The 22,184-nt window shown below is 42.7% G+C and overlaps 1 long non-coding RNA gene across 1 annotated transcript; it reads right to left on the bottom strand.

Annotated features, from left to right (window-relative positions):
- Window positions 1-1,938: 1,938 nt before the first annotated feature.
- On the bottom strand, window positions 1,939-7,034 carry LOC106888196. The gene is made up of 3 exons (XR_001412056.1): window positions 6,956-7,034; window positions 3,144-3,282; window positions 1,939-2,069 (listed from the first exon to the last, which is right to left on the bottom strand). It is a non-coding gene; the product is annotated as an uncharacterized LOC106888196 (long non-coding RNA).
- Between the last annotated feature and the right edge of the window lie 15,150 nt (window positions 7,035-22,184).

The raw sequence follows: 22,184 nt of genomic DNA, 5'->3' as shown, positions 1-22,184 counted from the left end.
GTTGATGTAGTGCTGGGAGGTATGGTTTAGTGATGATGCTCCTTGTTTGTTGTGGGGGTGTCTATTTTTGTCAGTCAGGTTGATGGTTGGACAAGATGATCTTTAAGGTCCCTTCCAACCTAGAAGATTCTGTGATTCTGTGATAATGTCCATATAGCGCATACATATGGGGGTTGTGTATATGCAGTATATATATATATATTTTTACACATATCATACGTATACCAGTATATGCATAAATGCATGGATACACACAATTCACCACGCACACCTATATGTACACATACATATACATCATATCCCCACTCGAGCTGTTGTTTTGGTCCTGGTGCTGTTGTACCTCATTCTACTTAACCCTGTGATGAGGGCACAGTCTTCCATGGGCTTAGGTGTGTGTTTTGAGAGGGGTTTTTTGTATTTTATTTTTTTAAGCTGCCTGTTCCTGGAGACTACCCCTTGAGCCTTACACCTGACAAAGGCCTCTGAGCTTTACTGGGATTCAAAAGGTACACTCATAATATTTACAATTAGCGTGGCTAAGGATATTTTTGATGCTTTTAACACGAACAGCTCTCATTTCATTGACTGTAGCTGCAGAATACTTTTACAAAATTTTAATTGTAAAACTAGCAATTATGATATTGACTTAAATTCTTATGTGCTAACTTACAATTTTACCATGCCTTAATGACAACAGCAACAAAGAAAGCCATGCAGAAGAAATCACAGTGAATTGCTCCGCAGCACAGACGACTTCTGCTCTTTCAAGAGGGGAGCTGGTGCTGGGAGAGGCAGACTCATTCCCAGCAGGCAGAGCTTTTATACAAAGAAAATAAAACTCTTTTTTTTTTTTTTTTTTTTTTTTTAACAACTGCTCCTTTTCACTTTCTCAGTGAACTCCATGTCTCTGTTTTATGGTGCAGCAGGCCTGGCTTTGCAAAGTTTCATTCTTCTGGTTTGCAATACCAGAACCATACTACTATCTGTGTGAATAAGGCATTTTCTCCAAGAACATGCCTAATGGTTAGAGTCAGTCTACCAGATGGGTTGTAAAACACTTTGAAACAACTCCACTCAAAGGATATTATACTCCTGAAGCTGTATGTTTGTTTTATTATAAACAGAGCTTTCGAAGTAAAAAACATAGAAACGCTGTCTACTTCTGAAGCAAACTGACATGTGGAGCCGTGCTAGATCTCTGCTGAAACAGAACGTAATTTATCGCTCCCCCTAAATATCAAAGGGGCTTGAGGAGGAGCCATATCACTTTCCGTCTTTTTAACTGAAAGACATTGTGGGTGACTGAAAAGCCCACGTAGTTTTAATTTATCGTCTGATTGATAGGTCTCCCTCCTGCCAGCTGATTTCAGGCCTTGCTGGTCTCTAGCTCCTGCAGTCTCAGCAGCAGCCCCGTGGGTGTGAGGAGCACACTGGTAGCTGATTTTTCTCTTCTAATCTCAGCAGAGAGGGCCCTGCGGTGAGAGCTCAGCTGGAGGCAGAGCATCTGGCTGAAGAAGGGCTCCTGCAGGGACCTCCTGACAGGGGACAGGGCCAGAGACACGGCAGCTCCCACGTGCTCACCCACACAAGGACTTTCTGCTGACACCACCAACAGACACCGTGTTGAGCCCATTTCAGACCGCAGCCATATCCATTCGTGACACTCTGGAATTATAAAATGGTCCTTTGTACAATTTGATGACCCAAGGCCAAGCAGGCTGCTTGACTCTGTCAGACCAGTAGGTCTAAGAGTTCTCTCAAGAAGCTGGGAGAGAAGCCAACACGTTTCTGCGCCACAGAAGTACCATCAACCCTTTGGTGGGGATGGAGCTCGTGGCATTGTTGGCCTCCTCCTCTTCTAGGGTGTGATTTTCCAGCCTGAAGTCAGTAATAAAAGTTACTCCCAACAACTCACACTTGATCTGACTTCCAAAATGTGCCATGCATATGAAAGACAGCTGCTCAGAAGAATCCAGAGGAGAGACGGGAAGAGAAGCACGGACTCCAAAACAGCCACCATCTACAGTCACCATTTTATTCCTTCAAAACCTGAGAAACTGGAATTGTCCCTGTAAAACACAATTAGCATCCGCATTATGACTTGTCAAACACCACCCGTAAGAGAAAAGCTAAGCAGATTTTTTAATCTGAATTTGTACAGGCTTTTCTGTCGTTCCGTAAGCAGCTTCTTTATTATTTTTTCCCATAATTTGTATAAAGTACTTAGCATTCAAAACAGATCCTTTTTAACCTTTTGCCCAACTTAGCTTTTTGTACTTTAAAAAAAAAAAAAGGGGGGAGCAGGGGGAGAGATGGAAAGGGAGAGAAACCCTTTAAGTACCCTGGGCCTGGGTTCCTTCAGTATGCAGGCTGTAAATGTTTTACTTTGATTTGAGATACATGACAATAAATTAGGGGACATTTATCAAAGCTGCTTTGTTGCATTGCTGACAAAAGCTGCTTTTTGCATAAATTACTGCATTATACAAATACACTTAGCAGGATCCTGTTTCTTTGATGTTAGTGGAGGAGATTTATGTCCAATGGAGTTTTTATTTATCTGCCCTGTTCACCTCAACAAGGGCAGGACATATTCCTCAATTAGTTCCATACCCCTAGAAATGACATATATATCTCACAACTAGAAGCAGAGAAATTTAAACAAAACAAAACAAAAAATCAAGTGCACTTTTTTTCTGGCAAGTCTAAACTACTGTACGGTGTAAAAAGTAAATATTAGGCTGGAACTGCAGCTTTGAAATCTTTGTTCTCAGACTGCTTTGAAAACTATTTAAGAAAGCTAATTTTGACAAAACAATATTCCCTTTGCAGAAAAGCTTTTGTAGACTTCATTAAGAGACTAAGTAAATAGGAGTCCATTTCAACAAATACTCGATAGCCGAATAAGTAGGTTAAAAGAATAGATTCCCTGGGCGGTAATCCTCTCTGGAACAGTATTTATGCTAAAATCTCTTTCGATGAATATCTAATAAACTAATGAAGGCCATCTTAGGCTAAATGGTGAATTAGGATGGTTAAAAAGGAACTTGTCAAATGAATAAATTGGCTAAACAGTTACATTACTTAAATGAATACAGAATCTCTTGAAAACCATTTCTGAGCACTATTCTTCTGTCACTCACCATCTCCATACCTCAGCCTACACGTAATTTATTTTGCTCCTAGGTCAGCGGTTCAAACGCAGCCCTACGTGGCAACTCGGAGCTGTTGCTACACAATGGCCTGAAATCATTCCTGGAGAACTATTTTGCTGTCCTGAATCTAAAAAGAAAAAGAAACAAAAAGCAGAAATTGACCATTGCCTTCCCCTTAATATAAATATAGAGTGATGTTTGTCAAGTCTTTGGTGTGTTTTTTAATCAACACCAGCCTATCAAGAGCAAGACCACGCAGAGGAGATGGTCTGTGTTGGAGACTACTGGTTAAAGCCCAAAAGTTGTCAGGACCCGTGTTAACTTTCGAGTTATGCCAATGGAATGAAAGATTTGATATTGAGAGGCCTGAATCGGCTCAAGCAGATGGTTTGGAGCATTGTCCTCCCCACCCTCAGGTAGTCTTTCTCCAAAACTGGAGAGGAGTCCCTACATCCCTGGAGCACTCTGCTGAAGCTAAAAGGCCTGTAATTGGTTCCTCTCATATTTCACACTTTCTTTACTGGCCCTTGCCTGGCACTTTTTTACATCAAAAATATTTCTATCGGAACGACTTTGAGCTTTTGTTCATTCATGTTTATGAAGTTACTGAAGGTTTTTGACTTATAATAAAAAAGTTCTTTTTCTAAAATAGTTATAAAATTTCATTAGTAAACTCTTGTTTTGTTTGAAGAAAAAGATGTTCTTACATGTTAATAATTTTGTTTTTAATCAGATCACACCCTTTTTCAAGAATTCTGAAAAAGCTCTCTCTCCTTTCCCCTTCATCCACCCCTAAGGAAAAAAAAAAAAAAAAAAAAAAGATCAAGGCCCTTGCAGGACTTCTCACATCAGGAAGACTGAATCTGCAGCAGCACAAAGGTCAGAATAACACAGCTTCTCCTCGTTTCATCATTTTACCCCCACCCCCCCCAAAAAAAAAAAAAAAAAAAAAAGAGAGCGAGATCCTTTGAACATTTAATGAAGATAGGAAAACAATAAAATTATACAAAAATAGATTTTCATTATTCAGGCGGCTCTGGGGAACAGATTCCACACAGTGCATTTCAATGATCCCAGACAATGGATTACTATCATAATTTGTTCTTAAAGTCTGTTTAATTGGCTTACTTAGCCACCTGTTCAGAATAGTTACCATGAAAACCGTGGGTTTGCTGAATTTCTGAGTGCCAGCCTTTCATCTTTCATCCTGCCTCCTTCTCCCACTCTGGCCGTTATAAAGTATGGAGCAATGCCTAGCACAGATTTAAAAACAATCTCATAGCCATATAACCTATATTTTAACTAATCAGGAAAGTGACAGCAAAGTTATGACAATAACATGCAGGGCACGTTAATAAAAAATAACCAGGGCATTTACTCACTGTAAGCTCTGTCTGTTCCTGGGTAAGTGTCAATTTATTGCATCCCACCACACGTACAAGAATGGGGGGAAAATGTAAAGAACGATTACACATGTTTAATGTAGAAACACACTGGGCACCCCTCTAGCTGAATTATATGAGGCAATTTTACATTGAGAAGTTCCATAAAAAGCACTAAAATTGGGAGAGGTGATTCAGCCAATAACTTTGAAAATTTTGTCTGTCCCTTCAAAAAAAAAAAAAAAAGAAAAAGCAAGTGGAGTTAAAGCCATGAACTTCCATTTAGCGCCACTTACCACATTAAAAAAAAAAAAGCACTGGGGCACCCTTTGTTGCCTGCCGTGAGTCAGATTGCTTTCCCCCAAGAGCGACGTAAAGTATTTTTGCAGGACAGTGGATTCTGAGAAACGGAGGGGTTCAGCAGTGGAGCGTAATTAGCACTCTCTAAAACTGGAGCTACAATGTAAACAGCTCGAGTCTTCATTGCACAAAGCAAACAAACAATCCCAGCTGAGAATTCCCTGGCAGGGCTCGAGCAAATACGGCCCTCGCTGCTGACTGCTGTTATTGCTATGGTTGCTTAATCTAAACAGACAGCAGCATGTAAAAATGTAAATATTTGATATTTGTTAATACAGTCCTAAGTTATTGCTCTAGCCGGCTGTTTGGGTTTTCATGCATAGGGACGCTCTATGTGCAACCCGCTCTACGTAGGCTTCAGTAGAGGGGTATTTTTAAGAAGCCATTATCTAAACTGCTGATGTAATAAGGCACCGGTATATGAAATACACTTAATAACTCAACTTTAGTTATTTATTGTGAACGAGGGTGCATTCTCCTTGATTCCATTTCCCAGCGAAATATAAGTGGAGCTTTCATCATGAGTGCTTGAATTTATGGCAAGCAGACCAAGTGGCATTAAGAAAGCCACACAATCCCTTCATTCAGGCTTTAATAAGGAAGCCAAGGAAAAATTATCCAAGCTGGTTTGCGGGTGACAGCACAAGAACTTTTTGGAGTCAGAAAGTTAGCACGGAGGCTCCCTGTCAGCCCATTAAAAAGCAAGGTTGGCATTCCCAGATATTGGAACCATGTGTGCGGAGGAATTTTTCTTCTGGTAAGACATTCCAAATATTGTCCCAGAGCCAAACACTTCGGTGTTAGACTAATTTAAGCAGTATGTTGGAATCAGCTCTCAGGACTTTGATCATATGGAGATCGTTTGTTACAAATTGAACTAACCCAGTCTCTATTTCTGGTGGATCAGAACTATGGATTTGTTGAATTAAATGCCTCATTTAATGCAGTTTGCACATGAAAAGAAAGCTGCACTCAGGAATCTGATAGTGAATTTTTCACCTAACCAACAGGTCTACTTTTTTATTACTTTTAAACCTAATCCATACTCAGTCCACACTGTTCTTAATAAGCCTGAGGCTGTTTGGAGTGAAGGTTTAAATCAGCTCGTATGTTATGGGGGGAAAGCATCACTGAATTATCAAACCGTGTAATAAGGAACACATTTGAATCCAATTCAAGAAATAATTTTATGAAGAAAAATAAATTAGTCCTCAGTTGTTATTTACCATCCAAATAGCGCAGGGCTCTTTCATGACAGCAGTGGAGGGAAAGCTGAAAAATGATTTTGCAGACATATGATTTTCTCCCTGCCTCTTGTTGCTGTCCCCATTTTTGCAGCTGAACTATTGTGAGGGTTAAAAGTGCACAAAATAAAGCATTTCCACATATGGCTGCACTTTCTTTTCATTTCTTGAAGTTATAATGTCTTTAACTGTTGATAATGATATTATAAACTGTCATTTAGTGCATTCTGAGTATATTAAACACATGAAACAAAGATGTGTAGTTCCAGCTGGACCCTGATCAGAAACACTGAGATCTGATTCACCAAAACTGCAGATAGTGACGTGCAGGGCTTGTGAGGAGCAGCGTGGAACAGGTAGTAGTTGCAATAGTAATACAATAAAATAATAGAATAAAATTAAAGAACCTGGCATCGATTATTCCTCCAGGAGTGGGACAAATCTGAAATAGGAGCACCCAAATGATAGCGAGTAGGGGAGTCGCTGGCATGCTGCTACACAGTGGACTGATACAGGGCTCGAGTGTATCACAACTCCCTGCCTTGGGGAACTCAGGATTTACACTGTTTTCAACACATTTTCATCTGGAGTCTCGCACAAAATAAAAATGGGAATGCCAGCAATTCCCAGGAATCCTTCCTCTCGGTCCCGCGGGAATCTACACAGCAGAGCTTATTTTGAAAGAAATGGGAATGCTGGTTTCTGCCCAGAAGGGGCAAAAAGAATGTCTCCAAATTCACTGCTTTGAAAGGACCCCTCTAGCCAAACTGTAAACCTCTGATATATGGATATAATTTTTGAAGACATGTCTTACCATTTGGCTGGTTTAGCAAAGAGATAATATGCCTTTGTATATTGTAAAGCCTCAGCTCTTTGGTGCCATTACAGGCATATCTGGCCACTGCCTCTGGAAAAAGAATGAAATTGAAGAGTTAAAAGGAAAAAATAATTAAAAATCCCTGTCCAGATACAAGTCCTGAGCAAGAACCTTCCTTCCAAATAATCAAGACCTTTATTGGGTCTTACAGTCAGGAACAGAAAATAGTAACATGCGAATAACATGGAAATACCCCAAGCTTGACCAAGGCAAGCTGATGTGGATCATAGTGTTTTACATGCGAATAACATGGAAATACCCCAAGCTGATGTGGATCATGGTGTTTCCACTGCAGTAACACAAGTGATGCTTGTGAAATGGCCACAATTGATGCAGAAAACAAGTGAGATGAGGGAAGCAAGAAGACAGTGTGTCCTGCACTCCAAATCCCAGCCTGGGGGGAGTAGGAAGGATCTCCCATGAATTGCTCCTTCTAGCTCTCATTGCATGCACAAAGCAGAGTTCATCCTTCAGAAAGAAAAGGGAAAATGTTCCTTTAAAAAAAAAAAAAAACACACCAGCTATATGGCTGATTTATACACACACACACACACATATATATATTTTATTGGCAAATAAAGAAAGATCAGATCTTTAATGAAATCAGGATGGGTTTGGGAGGTGAACTTGAGCTGAACTCCCCAGATTTTCATGGAACTTCAATTAAAAGAGTTTCAGAGGAGTTGCTGAAAGCCAAGCACTTGCCATTGAAAGCTTAATTTAAAATGAGAAGCATTTTTACACCACATTTCCCAGTGAAATTCCAGCCCTGATCCTAATTATGTATTTTTTTCCTTGAATCATAAGTTTTTTTCTTTTTGAGATAAGCCATGTAGCAATGTGCATAAGTTTTATCCCCGGGTGTTATGACCAGTGCACACGTAGTGGCCACACTGACAGAGATGCCCATCATTATTGTGCAGAAAATGAACCTACCCTCTCCATTCTAAAATAGTCTAAAACATTCAGCACTTGTTATCATGTGCAACACATAAGGATTTAGATGTCTGATAAAAGCCATGACTAGCAAAAAATGTGGGTTTGGGGAAAAGAGTGAAATCTGGCTTCAGAAAAAAAAAAAAAAAAACCAAAACAGAACAAAATAATTAAAAATAAAGATGCTGGCTTAATTTCTGCCTACCAGCCTATTCTCATGCAATCCTAGGAAGAGAAGGTTAATACAAAGCCTCACTGTAGAGCCCTTTTGAATACCAGTGGAGTCATGCAACTCAATCCTTGAGCATTGCTTTGAAAATGTATCCCTTGCTTGATCAGATGCACTAAATTCACTCAGATTCAATCTGAGCTTCAGCTTCTGGGCATGGAAAGGGGACACTAACAGTGTTTGAAGATTGACTGAAACTGGACAGTGGACCCTAGAGTATCAATGGCCCAAAAGCACTAAGGGAAATGATCTTGTTTTAACCAGGTACCAGGAAAAAAATTACTTCAGAAACCATTTAAATAAATAATACTTTACCGTATAATGAAACATCATGGAATAGAAATTATTTTGAAACTATTTAGGGGGATGCCTGAAATAACAAAATCCAGCACTGTGTCAGGGACACGGTTACCACCACAAGCTTTGTGTGCTGTGGGGCTGACCCTCTCCCTCTGCCCAAGTTATCTGCAGTGCAATTGAATAATAAGAGATCCACAAACTACAGCTGAGCTCTCGGTGCTGCCAGGTAAAGAGTAAGCCCTGTAGTTTCATGGTTTTACATGCAAATGGCAACAATAAATAGACTGAAAGGTCTTGTTCCAATTAAAACATTAATTTTTTTTTTTTAATTTCTTCCAGTTTTCATTTTACTCTGATCATTTCTTCTGCCCTCACTGTAAACCAAAAACTTTTAACTTACTTAAGAAAAGGTAAAAAAAAATTGTCTTCAAAGGCTCCCCAGTTGCCTTCCTGGATCCTTTGTGAGGAGCCTCAAGAGGAGGTCTTCCTTTTGGGAGATGAGCCATATCCTAGTACCTCTCTGACCTCATTGCATTCAACAGCTGTGGGGAGCAAACTCCAGAACTGTGCATTTTTGTAATCCAGGAGATGAACTGAAAGTTCAGACTGCCAGCCAGGGATGCTAGTAAACTTACTCTGCTGGATTGTCTCTTACAGGGCTGAAATATGGTCTTAAAATTGCCTGAACACTCAGAATACTCCACCTTCTCATTGTTCATCCCCTGTGAGATCCTCCTCATTTATTCTACAGGGGTGGATCCTGCCCTGTTGAAATTTCACAGTGTGAGAGCACCAGGGGGCAGGCAGCCATTGGCAGGCCAGCATGGTCTGACTTGATTGGTGATTAATGAGAAGCTCCTACCAGAGCCTAGGACTCAAAGGTGGCCTGTTAATGTTCATAGCCATTTGCGCGTGACCAGAAATCCAGCAGGTCAAACGTGATGAGGGCCTGGAGAGAGGTATGGCTGTGGCTTTGGTGGGTTGACCAAAGCACTTGGTTTATGCTGGGTGGATGTCTACGTATGGAGCACGGCCAGACAGCATCTGATCTCACAGACAGACTGCCCAACCACAATTTTTATACCTGCAGAGTACTGCTCCACCACCCTCACAGTGAAGAACCCTCTCCTAATCTCCAATCTAAATCTGTTCCCCTCCAGGTTAAAGCCATTGCCCCTCATCCTGTCACTGCAGGCCTTTCTAAACAGGTTCTCCCCAGCCTTCATGTAAGCCCCCTTCAGGTACTGGAAGGCTGCTATTAGGTCTCCCCGGAGCCTCCTCTTCTCCAGGCTGAACAACCCCAGCTCCCTCAGCCTGTCCTCGTAGCAGAGGTGCTCCATCCCCCTGATCATTTTAGTGGCCCTCCTCTGGACCTTCTCCATCAGGTCCATGTCCTTCTTATATTGAGGGCTCCAGACCTGCACACAATACTCCAGGTGAGGTCTCACCAGAGCAGAGCAAAGTGGCAGAATCCCCTCTCTGGACCTGCTGGCAACGCTTATTTTGATGCAGCCCAGGATGCGATTGGCCTTCAGATCTCCATACAGTGTGTTGGTGAGATATTGGGTTGGTACCAGAGGTCCCACCACTGGGATTGACACACCATTGAACCATGTACTTGGACAAGCGTTTAATACAGAAACAGATAACCTGGTAGGAGTTGGAGGAAACAGCTTGAGAGCTGGTGCCTCCCCCTCGGTCTGCTGCACAGACCCGAGCTGACACCAGTTAAAGAAGGCTGCTCCCAAGATGTCCAGGATTTGGCAGATAACGAGAACCTTTCAATTGATGTTTTCAGCCCGCTCCAATGCAGCGAGGGGAAAATCAAAGCGAATTTTTCTCTCTGCTCACACCTTCCATTTGCACAGTTCGCTCTTTTATGAAGAGACTGAAGCTATTTAAAATGCCAGATCCATTAAATCCTTTGTTTTCTCTAAATAGGAAAGAAAATGGTCGCTCACAGTTTTATGGGAAGCCATCAGTCTCTCCCAAAGCGACTTACTGTACTGAAAAAAATAACCATTGCTGTGTATGTAAAGCAGAGCAGAAAGGCTGCAGTCATGGGCAAAGCACTGCTTTCTTTAGCAGTAGCAACATATTAAAGACAAATGTAGTCCACTGAAAGTGACATAAATAAGTGGATTTTCCATCTGAAACATTGTTTTTAGCAAGAGAAGCTTTTAATCCCCTTAAGTTCATTTCTAATCTGTCTTGGAAGTGCTTGTCTAAAGAATATTACATTGATATAAAGGATTTAATTTATTAAAACTAAACAGCAGCCAGCATACTACTAAAGAATATCTTGTACACAGTACTCTCCCAAATGAATAAAGCTGCTACAGGTAGAAAAAAAAAAAAAAGCACAAACACTTGGCACAGCATTCATTAAAAATTCACACATTATGTTCCTGCGCTCTCCTGCTCGCTCTGCTTTTCCCAATAAAGCAAACACTTTAGAATTCATAATACCTCTTTATCCCATGTGCACAAGTGACCTCCTCTCCTTTATGCACCTAGCAAATGAACAAGTACAAAAGGGAATAGAGTAAGCAGAAAACTAAACATGCCCTCTCCTACCCAAGAGCATAAAGAGAGGGCAAGCAGAGGTTCTCTGAAGGGTTTAGAGCTGCCTCTACCAAGATGCCAGTGCTCTCGTTACCCATCAGTTTTGGCCCATGCACACTGCGTAGACAGCATCAATTATACAGTTCGTCAGTCAATTAATTTTAAGGGATCTTTCTTAAAATAGCAGTTGAAGGAAACAAAAGCTGCCTTCAAACTACATTTAAATCACTCGTTAGCCACAAATTTGGCAGACTTAGCTAATAAGCAGCAAGAAGCCAACCACCAAATGACAAAATGGCCCTCTTGACCCTTCTTGAGGAAACGACGATTTGTCCATGTTTCTAGCAGTCCACATGGAGACACCTTGAGACATCTCCCTGGCTTCTCCGTGAGTGCTTTCAGTATGTAAGGTGGGGTCCAAACACAGTAGTTTAAAAACAAGGCCCCAGAGATCTTTTAATCCTACACCCCAACCATGGAAAAGACTTGCAGAAATTTGGTGAAAATGAGTAACCAACTGTCTTAAGGGAAGATTTAGTCCACTGGGAATAACCTACACGTTCAAAAATGTACTGTTATGTATAAGGCCTCTTTCCTGAACCGTGCAGTTCAATACAGTATAGATTTTCAGGCTTTTTTTCCTGTGTCTTGCCAAAAGAGACATTATTTATGGAGAGAATTCTGCTCTGCCATGGCACAGTGTATGCCTTGTGACTCATCTTACATTACACCCATTGATTTCTGCTGCAGTCACAACGGAAACTCACTGTTGCAAATGAGATCAGTATTTGGTCGCATATCGTTATCGCGCTGGATCTCAGATGAAATTATACATGACATAGTTTCCGTTCATTTCAATAATGGCCAGCAGCCACGCTGCCTCCGTTTCAAGCCCACATACCTTAAGTCAAATAGGGTCAAGATTGGTCAGCGCTGGAACCTCTCCAAAGAAAATCACGAGGCAGGCGGAGGTATTACTCAGGGATTAAGATTTTAAACCTGCAAAGAAACATATTAATGAAGAGTCAGTGTATTAATAAGTGTTTTTCACGTGGCAGACCAGTGCTGATGCTGACTAAACACCACCTAACCAGTCTGACCAAAAAAGAAAAAGAGTCAGCAAGCAATGCTGGCTTTTGCCCTACTGCCAAATTTGCCTTAATATCAAAGTAAAGCTATTCCCATAAAATTGTGTAGCTGTAGCAGTACTGGCACATGGCTGTGAGAGCAGGAGGAGGACTGGCTTTCTTGAGCTTTTCAAAAGAAAAAGTGTCCCTGAAACTGAGAGTCTTTGATAGGGAAACATTTTTCTCTGGGCATTATATAGGTGCACGTTTTAACACAATAAGCAAAGGCAATGACAAAAAAACCCTCCCCTTTAAGGAAAAAATTAATTAGCACAGACAGCAAAGGCTTCTGTCTAATAGGAAATCCCTTTTCTTCCCTGCATTCTTCCCACCATTACAGATGGTGCTGTAGCACAGTCAAGTGGTACCTACTGACATTTTTATTTTGGGTAAAAGCCCATGAAAATATTAAAGCATGAACAAGTCATCAAGTCAATTTATGAATCAATATACAGATTTCCTCCATGCCCATAGCTGATTTCCATAACCATGAGCGTGCTGAAATCCTGTCTAGATGCCAAATCAATTTTTCTTATATATGAACATCACAGCTACTTGAGAAAGGGAATCCGTGCCAAAAACCTCACGCTCTTAACTAATTATTTCTGTGACTCCCTCCTTGCAAAGCACAATGACTGCCACATAAATACACACAACAGTTATTAGGAACAGGCACACTTCCCACAGGTTCAGCCCGAGTGCAGCAGCATCCCTGACAGGCTCATCTTCCCAAACTGTGCAGCCAGCCTTTATCACCAGAAATAGTTCTGCTTTTCCCAGGACTTTTTTAGCCGTGAAGTACTCAAGCACTTATCGTCTCAGGCAGGGCAGCCAGGAGGGTATGGAAATTTGCAGCTCTCCGTAGAGGCACCCTGTGGAGACAACTGTTGTCTGGCATTTGCTGCTGCTGGTCATTGCTACTGGTCTTGCCTAGTGCCACCGTGCCTGCCATGGGCCCTCCCTGCATAACATCCAGAGAGATATATTCATGGATTCGTGGATTCACGGATTTGACAGAGTTGGAAGGGGCCTCTAGAGATCATCCAGTCCAACTCCCCTGCTAAAGCAGGGTTGCCCAGAGCACATCACTCAGGAGCATCCAGGTGGGGCTTGAAAATCTCCAGGGAAGGGGGCTCCATGACCTCTCTCAGCAGCCTGTTCCTCTGTCACCCTCAGCATAAAAATGTTCTTCCTCATATTTGAGTGGAACTTCCTATGGTCCAGCTTATGCCCATTGCCCCTTGTCCTATTGCTGGAAACCACTGAAAAGAGTGCAGCTCCATCAACCTTCAACCCACCCTTTAGGAACTTGTAAACATAGATAAGGTCTCCGCTCAGGCTTCTCTTCTCCAGGCTAAAAAGCCCCAGCTCTTTGAGCCCTTCCTCTTAAGGGAGATGCTCCAATCCCTCCATCACCTCTGTTGCCCTACGCTGGACTCTCTCCAGTAGTTCCCTGTCTCTCTTGAACTGGGGAGCCCAGAACTGGACGCAGGATTCCAGTTGTGCACTCACCAGTGCAGAGCAGAGGTGGAGACTGACCTTCCTCGACCTGCTGGCCACACTTCTCCCTACACAGCCCAGGATTCCATTGGCCCTCTTGGCCACAAGAAGAGTTTGCCATCCACTAGGATTCACATATCCTTTTCCTCAGTAGTACTTTCCAGAAGATCCACCCCTAACCTATATTGGTGCCTGGGGTTTTTCTTCCCCAGGTGCAGGACCTTACATTTGCCCTTGTTGAACCTCATTAGGTTCTTCTCTGCCCGGCTCTCCAGCCCTCAAAGTTGAAAAAAACCTGTTTGATCTTCCCCTGGACTCCAATGTATTGATAAGATCAATTTGCACTTAGTTTGTTCTGAAGATTTTAGCCCCTAACGTGCCTGAATTATGGGAAGGAAGCAACAGTGCTGCTGGGAAACTCTGCCACGATCCCTTTGCCACGCAGCCTGCATGGTCCCAGCGTGCTCCATGAATTCATTGCAGGATCTCCCTCTCACCCAGTCCGGAGCTGCAGTCTGTCATGGCAGTGACATGAGCACAATACTTCACATAAATAATTTCCAAGGGGGAGGTACTCATTATTAATGCAGACAGTTCTGAAAGTAAGAGCCAACAGCATTTGGCAGCAAGAACTATTAATGAGAGTGTCATTAGGGAATTCAGTCTGCAAAGCACGCGGTGATTTGCTGGGCATTTCCTTGCAAGGCAGATGTTGTCACCAACGCGGAACAAGCCAAAAGCAGGGTTAAAGTATCGAGCCAGTGCAGATGACCACATGGAGAGGAAGACAAGAGGTTGTCGGGACAGCAGGTCCTGAGGAGATGTGGGATGGTAATGGCAGACTAAAAGCATGCTGATGTAATTAACTACCATGGCAAAACAGGGATGGCACCGGGCGAGGCGACGGTTGGGCCTTGGTTCCAGCCTCCAGACATTGTTGGACTTTCTGGACTTCAGGCACCACTATGCTTCTGCACGTGTGTGCGTGTGGAGGTGGGAGGAGCAGCATCTAGACTAACCCTTGAATCAGCAATGAATCCTGCAGGGTGCCCTAGATACTTGCTTCTTGGTATTTCTTCACATTTTGACAGTTTCCAACCATCTGAAAAATGAGAATAAAAGGTCTAAACAGGAAATAATAAACAATATTACTAGAATAAATAGATAATATAATAAATAAAAGTAGGCAATAATTTTGACTCATTTAATTCGATAATGAATAAAATATATAATATAATAACTAAAAAATATATTACATGAATTATAAATAATGGTATATTAAAAACTGCACTAAAACAAAGGAGATAAGGGAGGCAGGAGCCCTTCTGGGAGGGCAGGAGCAAATATCATCTCAAACCATGCCCCCTCTTCAGCAGGCCCTGTGGAAGCAGGTGAAACAGCCAGTTACATTGATTCATCTGTAACATTAAGGTTTTGAAGGAAAATCAACAGATAAATATTTCCTTTTGTTGAATATACTGCTGGCCCCTGCAATCCCACCACCCACAGCCTGAGCTCTTGGCTACCCTTCCCCATGTACTTCACTTGAGAAAGAATAAATTTTCATCATTTCAAGCACTAGCAGTAACAAGAAAAGGAAATGTCCTACTCAAATGTCTCCTAAATTACCACATACATAAGTTACAGATTAAATACATTATGCAAAAATCTGAATAACTCATACAATGCAAGAGGACAGAGCGCATTCCAGGCTGCTGGTAGGATGCTGGTTATCTGCTCCAGGTCTGAGGGGAAACTGCTTCCCTCACCAGTAAGGGCTGGGGAACACTGTGCAGGGTCCTTCACCAAAGCATCTACAGGAGAGGTGCCACCCCAGCAGAGGCTGACACCAGGTGGTGTATTCAGTGCCTGAGTTAGGACCAGAGTCCAAGTCCCTTGAAAATTAGCGCCTGAGAGCAAACTGTCCCCAGGCACCGAGCCAAGGCTCTGCCGTGGCCACGCAACAAGGAGCTGGGTATCACAGCACTAATCCTGGTTCCCTGGGACCTTGGACCAGCACCCAGGACCAACGCTGGTACCTTGAGCAGCAGTCACAGCTCTGCAGGCTGGCCTGCCCTTGTCTGAGAACATCTCGACAGGCGCTCTCAGGCTCTCTCCTAATTCCTAGTGACATTTCACTTCACTTAGGCCAAGTTTCCAGGCAGTGTAGCTCTGTCCCCCGCGCTAATCCCCTGGCGTGCCCAGGGCCTGCTGCCAGCTAGGTGCTAAATGCTGGGGCCAAGGGGATTAGGGCTTTCCCTCCCTGCCCTGCCCTAGCCCAGCCCAGGCCCAGGAAACGCCGCAGCCATCACACACTGCAAAGCAAACTTCTGCAGACTCCTGGTGGGTCGAGAGCAAGAAAAGTGGGGTTTGGGTTAGTGATCTCTTGCTGCCATGAGGCTGAGCCCTTCCCAGGGGAAGCTGTCCCTGTCCCCTGGCAGGGCAAGCAGTCCAGGACACCACTGGGGGACAAGAGGCAGCCAAGTGCTTGCTAAATAAAATCGTGATTACTGCAAAAATCATAACACCCAAGGACTGCAATCCCACGAGCAGTAGGTATCTTGCCCCACCGAGACCTTTGTAAACCCTTTCAGACAGAGGTCCCAAGCTCCGTACATCAACCCATGGCAACTCTGAGAAGGAAATCATCAAGTAGTTATTTCCAACACACAGGCAGTGCCATTTGGTAACATCATCTTGCCATTAGCAAAAATAATCTAAATGCCTAAGTAGTAATAAAAGCTACCGAGAGGACAAAGCGTGCCGATGTAATAGATCTAGAGCTTTTCTAAGTACTTGGCGCATCAGTGTCCTAATTCCATTATAGTCTAACAGCTAACTCTTGATCTCATGGTTAATACTAATGATATCAACAGTTATTTCTTAATGATTTAAAACCTGGGGAAAAAAATACCCACTCTATGCTTCTTGTTTGTGGATGTTTGGTTTTGGCCTCAGAGCTGTAAAAATTCAAATGCTTACTATGACTCAGAACTTACCATATTTTACCTCTGTCCCCTAGTTTATATAAAGAGATCATAACCTCCTCCGGCACCATAAATAACCATGCCTCTCCAGCAGCAGCGCCAGGCACAACGGACAAAAATCATCAAAATTGCTAACCAAACAAGCAGAAGGAGTTATTAAAGAGCGCTTAAGCTCCCACATGTTTATTTTCAGTGATTTCCACTGCGAGCACTGCCTTGGCTCTCCCAAAGAGCCAGGACACTGATTGTGCTCTCTTTAAACAATGCCCTGTCATCAAGCCGAGATGCTGGATATAATGTATGATTATTAATCCCTTCAATGTAATTACAGATGACAAGAAAAAAGAAGGGGGACTGCATCAGTGGAACAACTTCACTCACAAGGAGAGAGAACAAATAAGTACGATAGCAGAAGTTGTAAATGTTTCTAATTCAACGAAGATGTAATTTTTTGTTTTCCCAGTAGCACTCACTGGGTTTCAGCAGCAACTGAGGTACTATAGGAACACACTCTTTGGTCAGTAAGTTTGGAATTCTAATAAATATGAAAGGTGGCAGTGGTTTTATTAAAAATAAAATTAACTAGCCTTTACTTCATCAGCAAAATTAGTTTTTACTTCACCAAAATGACAAGCCTTCCATCAGAGCTTGGCTGGACCTGGTGACCTGGCTCCAATGTTGGGTTTCCATCCACATTTTGTGAAACCACGGTTAAGCCTTTGGCCACCTTTCATTGCATCTTGCAGGAGGAGGAGGCAGGCGCAGTCACAGCGGGTGCTGTGTGTTGATGACCAGGACAACAGTTTTCAGCTGAGAGGAGAAGGAAATGGCTTGATAAAAAAAAACAATCTTCTCTGACCTCTTTGCAAGAGGCACCACGCGTGAAGGGAGGAGAAGTTATGGAGGAGAACGAGGGATGTATCGACAACCTCCAATTTCTTAGCCTGTCTACAGTGAAGAGTGAGAGGCTGAAGAACCAGTCACAAAGCTCGTGTGACTTACTGGACTGATGAGCTCAGGACGAGGTGGCTTGTGTGTCTGGGCAAAGACAGTCCTGAGCTCCAGGAGAGGCCTCGGGTGAGCGGGGGAGCTGGCAGAGGAGCAGGGCTGCGGCAGGACTGTGATATATGAGTTACAAGACGGGAGCGGGAGCTGCGGGAACACGTGAGGGTCTGCAGCTACGGAGCCTTCACTCCCCAAGAATTGATACCAGATGACTCAGCAGCACAAATCTGATGCAGATCACACCATGGACATGTGACTGCTTCTACCAAATTAGATACAGCACATGATGTGAGCTCGTGCCAGCTTCGCTCAGGCTGTTGAAAGACAGACAATAAGGATGAATATTCTTAAAGACAGTGCGGAGCAGTCAACCACCACTTATTCAAACAGAGATCTTCTCCCCCAGGCTTAACCCCTCCAGAATGGTGAACAAGCTTAAACCTGTGCCATTAGGATATGCTGGACCGGTGCTTTGCATCACAGAGCTGTGATGGTTTCCATTTGGCAGCTGGAAATGTAAAGCCAGATGAGCTGTGTCACCAACAGCAGCCAGGGCCACACCACACGGCGCAGTCCCACAGCAGAGCTGCTCCGCTCGAGCAGGTAGGACAAGAAAGAAAGGTGGCCAATTTCTAGCTGACACCAAGGACAGCAGATGATGTTGAAAACTCTTGAGTTTCTCACAGGCCTGCTGGAGAAAAATAGGTCTAAAACTCAGACTATACTCTCCAGCATCCCTGCAACTCCAATTTGCAAAACTCTGAAGAAAACCAAACCACCGCCACAAGAAAAACAAAAAAAAACCCACCCAGCAACTCAGACCCCAAACCCAAACCTTCTGCCTAGTTCATTCAAGGCTATTTTTCATTCTACTTATCACTGCCACCAACATTTTGCTTAGTCTTGAAGAAAAAGTTGTCATTCTGCAGTCAGATGTTTTTACATGTACATCCATCATCACCTGATGTATCCTGACCTTAGTTAAAACTTATGTTTTCTAAATTGTACTTTTATGTTGAGCAAGCCCTTAGGCTACACCGTTAAAAGTTTACATTGAAAAATCATTTATAATTCGTTTGTTTGAGTTATGCCTGTTCCAAAGCCATCAGAAAGGGCAGTATTAATTAGCAATGGCTTACGTATAGTCTAGACAATAAAAAAGCAAATCATTTTACCTTTTTAAAAAGGTTTCAGTATTTTACCAGTTCTAACAAATGAAACTGGTATAAATTACATTTAAGAAAAAAAAAATGCAGTATGATTTACAACAAAGCTGCTCCATTTGAATATTTTTTCCTTGAAATATTTTTATGATATACACACATTGCTCAAATAAAAATATGTTTATTGTGAAATTGAGACAGCCAACAAAAAACCTTAATTAATTCCATTTGCTGTGCAATAGCTTGGTTGGAGGATTAAACAATAAATTTCAGTTTATTGCATAACGTCCTAAGTTTCACTATAAAAGATTTGTTTTCATTTGGGGTATGTAATCATGACAATTGCACAGAATATTTAAATGGTGCACACAACAAAAAGCCTTCCAGAGATCCAGCGAACTTTTAGCCGTGCGTATTGTTTCAGCAAAATTAAGGAGGTGGCTCAGCTGGGTTAGCCAGCGAGGACTGAGCCTTTATTTCCAAACACCCTCTCTAAGTGCCTGCCATAACTTTGTGAAGTCTCATTAAACGTGTATTAATGAATCATTGGGGGTGATTTTACTTATGCCCAATGTCACTGCGAAGGGGCACAGGAGTTTGGGATTACGATGCTTTGCAGCAGATGATGTTATTTTACTCCATAATTGGCAGAGACAAAGCCACAAAAGAGTAACAGCATCTGGTTGACGCCAAGAAAAATATAATCGCAGTCAAAGAATTTATCTTGCATCTACCTTCATTTGGAAGCAGATTGCTTCGTCATCCTGGAGGAGATTGACAACAGCTCACCATTTCTGTGGGGGTCTGGTCCTCTCTGGCCAGGACCACATGTGTTGCAGTTTATCCCACTGTCACCTGATCCGGCGGAGGTCGGCGTGGTGGGGGTGAGGAGGAAGAACCGACAATACAAAAATGACTGCAAGCAAAAGGCATTCTTCGGGGCTGATTCTGATCTCAGGGCAACCAAAGATCAGCATGTATTTAAACAGATAGGGTTACTTTAAATAAATGTACAGTAGCAAAAATTCCAGGAAACCCTAAGGCAAAGTGGAAAAAATAATCTGCTCGGTTTCCTTGTAGTTCTTTCCTATTTTGTATTGGAAAAAAAAGAAGGGTTGTGTTTTTTTTTTTTCTCCCCTACACACAGAACAGCTGAAATGAGGGAAAGAGGGAGGACTAACATGCTTCTACCCCAGGGCTTTGCTCAGCCTGAAGACAACCACTAACTCAAGAGACATTCCCTTCTTTCATCTCTCCCATTTTTCACTGACAAAGGCAACAAACTGTAGGCAAACAAGGACAAGAAATATAAAGCTGTTTCTTGATCCCTTTCCTATTCTTACCTCCCATCTTCTGTTCTTCTTTTACAGACCCATCCTTTCCCAACAGCTCCAGGCACACATTTCTGAAGTAAATGAAGCTGACTGAGATCTTGCTGACCCAGGTTAAATACAGATTCGTGTCATGGAAGCCAGAGGTATCGTATCAGTATCAAACCGGTGTGAGCGAAAGTAGAATCAGACCCAGTGGTATAAAGGTATGGAAACATATATGTCCCAGTTGCCTTTTATTCACATCAGTTTAACATTAATGAGGTGCCATTGGCTTGGGTGGAATGGTTCATGACTTACAGAAGCAGGAGTAATCGGAGATGCCAACGGCGCATGTGTTGTTTGGCACCGCTCTCCCGGCACGGCGTGGGAGCAGAAACGTTGGGAATGCCTTTCCCTGCCTGCCCCTGCCCCCAGCCCTCTCCCCAGCTCCCAGCCCTCTCCCCAGCCCCCAGCCCACCTCACTTTTGCCCACCTGGTCTGGAAAGCAGTTCCCACACGTGTGCTTGGCGTCAAGCACGGCCATGGGGGTTCTCTCCATCCTTTGGCACCCTGCTCGGGTCCATGGCCAAGGGTGTAGTGGACGGGCTCCGTGGCACAGCCCCTGTTTCCACACACAGCATATTTGCCCATGAGTCAGTCTCCAAGTGCCTATTTGTACCCAGTCTCGCTGCCAGGTTAAAGAGCAGTCACCGCAGGCAGAGGGAAAGAAATATTTTACAGGTTTGTAATTCATTAAAGCGCTGGAGATGGTCCAATCTGAGTCTACTGTCAGGTAGGAAAGAAGGGAGACATGTTCAGACTGTGGTCTACAGCAACACACCTGCAGAATTTGGGAGCACTTCTACTGATTGAAACTGTTTTCTGGCTGTTCTGCCTGTGCCAGGAAACTCAAGCACATAAATCCAAGCTACTGTCCTTTTGCTTGTATGATTCAGGCTTGTGCCATTTCAAGTTTTAACGGTAGATTTTAAGAGGGTCATTTCAACCATGCCCTATTAGACAAACACTCGTGAAACAAAAAAATTCCAGCACAGCACAAACAACAAAATTGCCTTAGATCTTCTCGGGTGCGGTTCTTTGGTGCCTTATACTTAAGGGACTTCTATGCATGTGAAAGAAAACACTTCAAGGATCCTTCTAATAGTCACACATTTACCTGGCCAGAGAAAAGAGTTCTTGTCTTTTTTTTTTTTTTTTTAGAAAACTTGTAAAATATCATTTACAAGACTTCAGAGTCTTTGGCCAGGATCCAGAAATCAGTACCTATCTTTGCATTAATCAGAAACCAGAAGTTTAAGTAGAAGTCAGGAAAATTGTGTCCTATGACAAAATGGACGACCATCCAGTAGGATCTGACAGGTACAACATTGGCCTTCAGCTGCCAACCTCAGCCTCCTGTTGTTTCTGTAACACCTCTAACCAAGGTCTTTCACAATAGAAATAAAAACTGTTTGTTTTTAAAATTCACAGAAAGCTTTACATTCCTCAGGTTTTCAAGAGGGGGCAACATATGTGTGACGCCAGATGAAAACTTAAAAAAAATCCAACACGCAAAATATTGTGCAGATTCAATTTGTATGTTCTTATTTTCCTTCTAATACTGTCAAAATATTCCTCCAGTCCATCCAGTATCAATGTGTACACACTTATCCAGCAATAAGTAGGATAAATAGGACTTTTCACCAATAATTCTACTCAGCAGCGAATGTGTTTTTGAGAATAATAGACAAATTACTACCCGAAAAGATAGAAAAGTTGAGGCTAAAGTAAGGGGAAAGAAAAAACATGAATTGAAAAATAGTCTCTCTTGCCTTTCCTATAGCTAAATGCACAGCAAGTGGAAATAAGTCTCCCAGGACTATGTCAAACCAAGCAACATAAATGCAGCCTGAATGCACAAGGAGTCAGCAGCAGTGTTGCCAACCTCAAGTAGTCACAAGCCAGAAATGATGCCCTAGAAAGCCAGGAGATGTTAAAGCTCAATGAATGTAAAGGTCCGTTTTATTTTTTTTGTGAAGTT

The sequence above is a fragment of the Calidris pugnax genome, unplaced genomic scaffold, assembly GCF_001431845.1.
Source record: "Calidris pugnax isolate Ruff unplaced genomic scaffold, ASM143184v1 scaffold28, whole genome shotgun sequence".
Taxonomy (NCBI): domain Eukaryota; kingdom Metazoa; phylum Chordata; class Aves; order Charadriiformes; family Scolopacidae; genus Calidris; species Calidris pugnax.
This window is presented reverse-complemented; position numbering and strand designations above follow the sequence as displayed.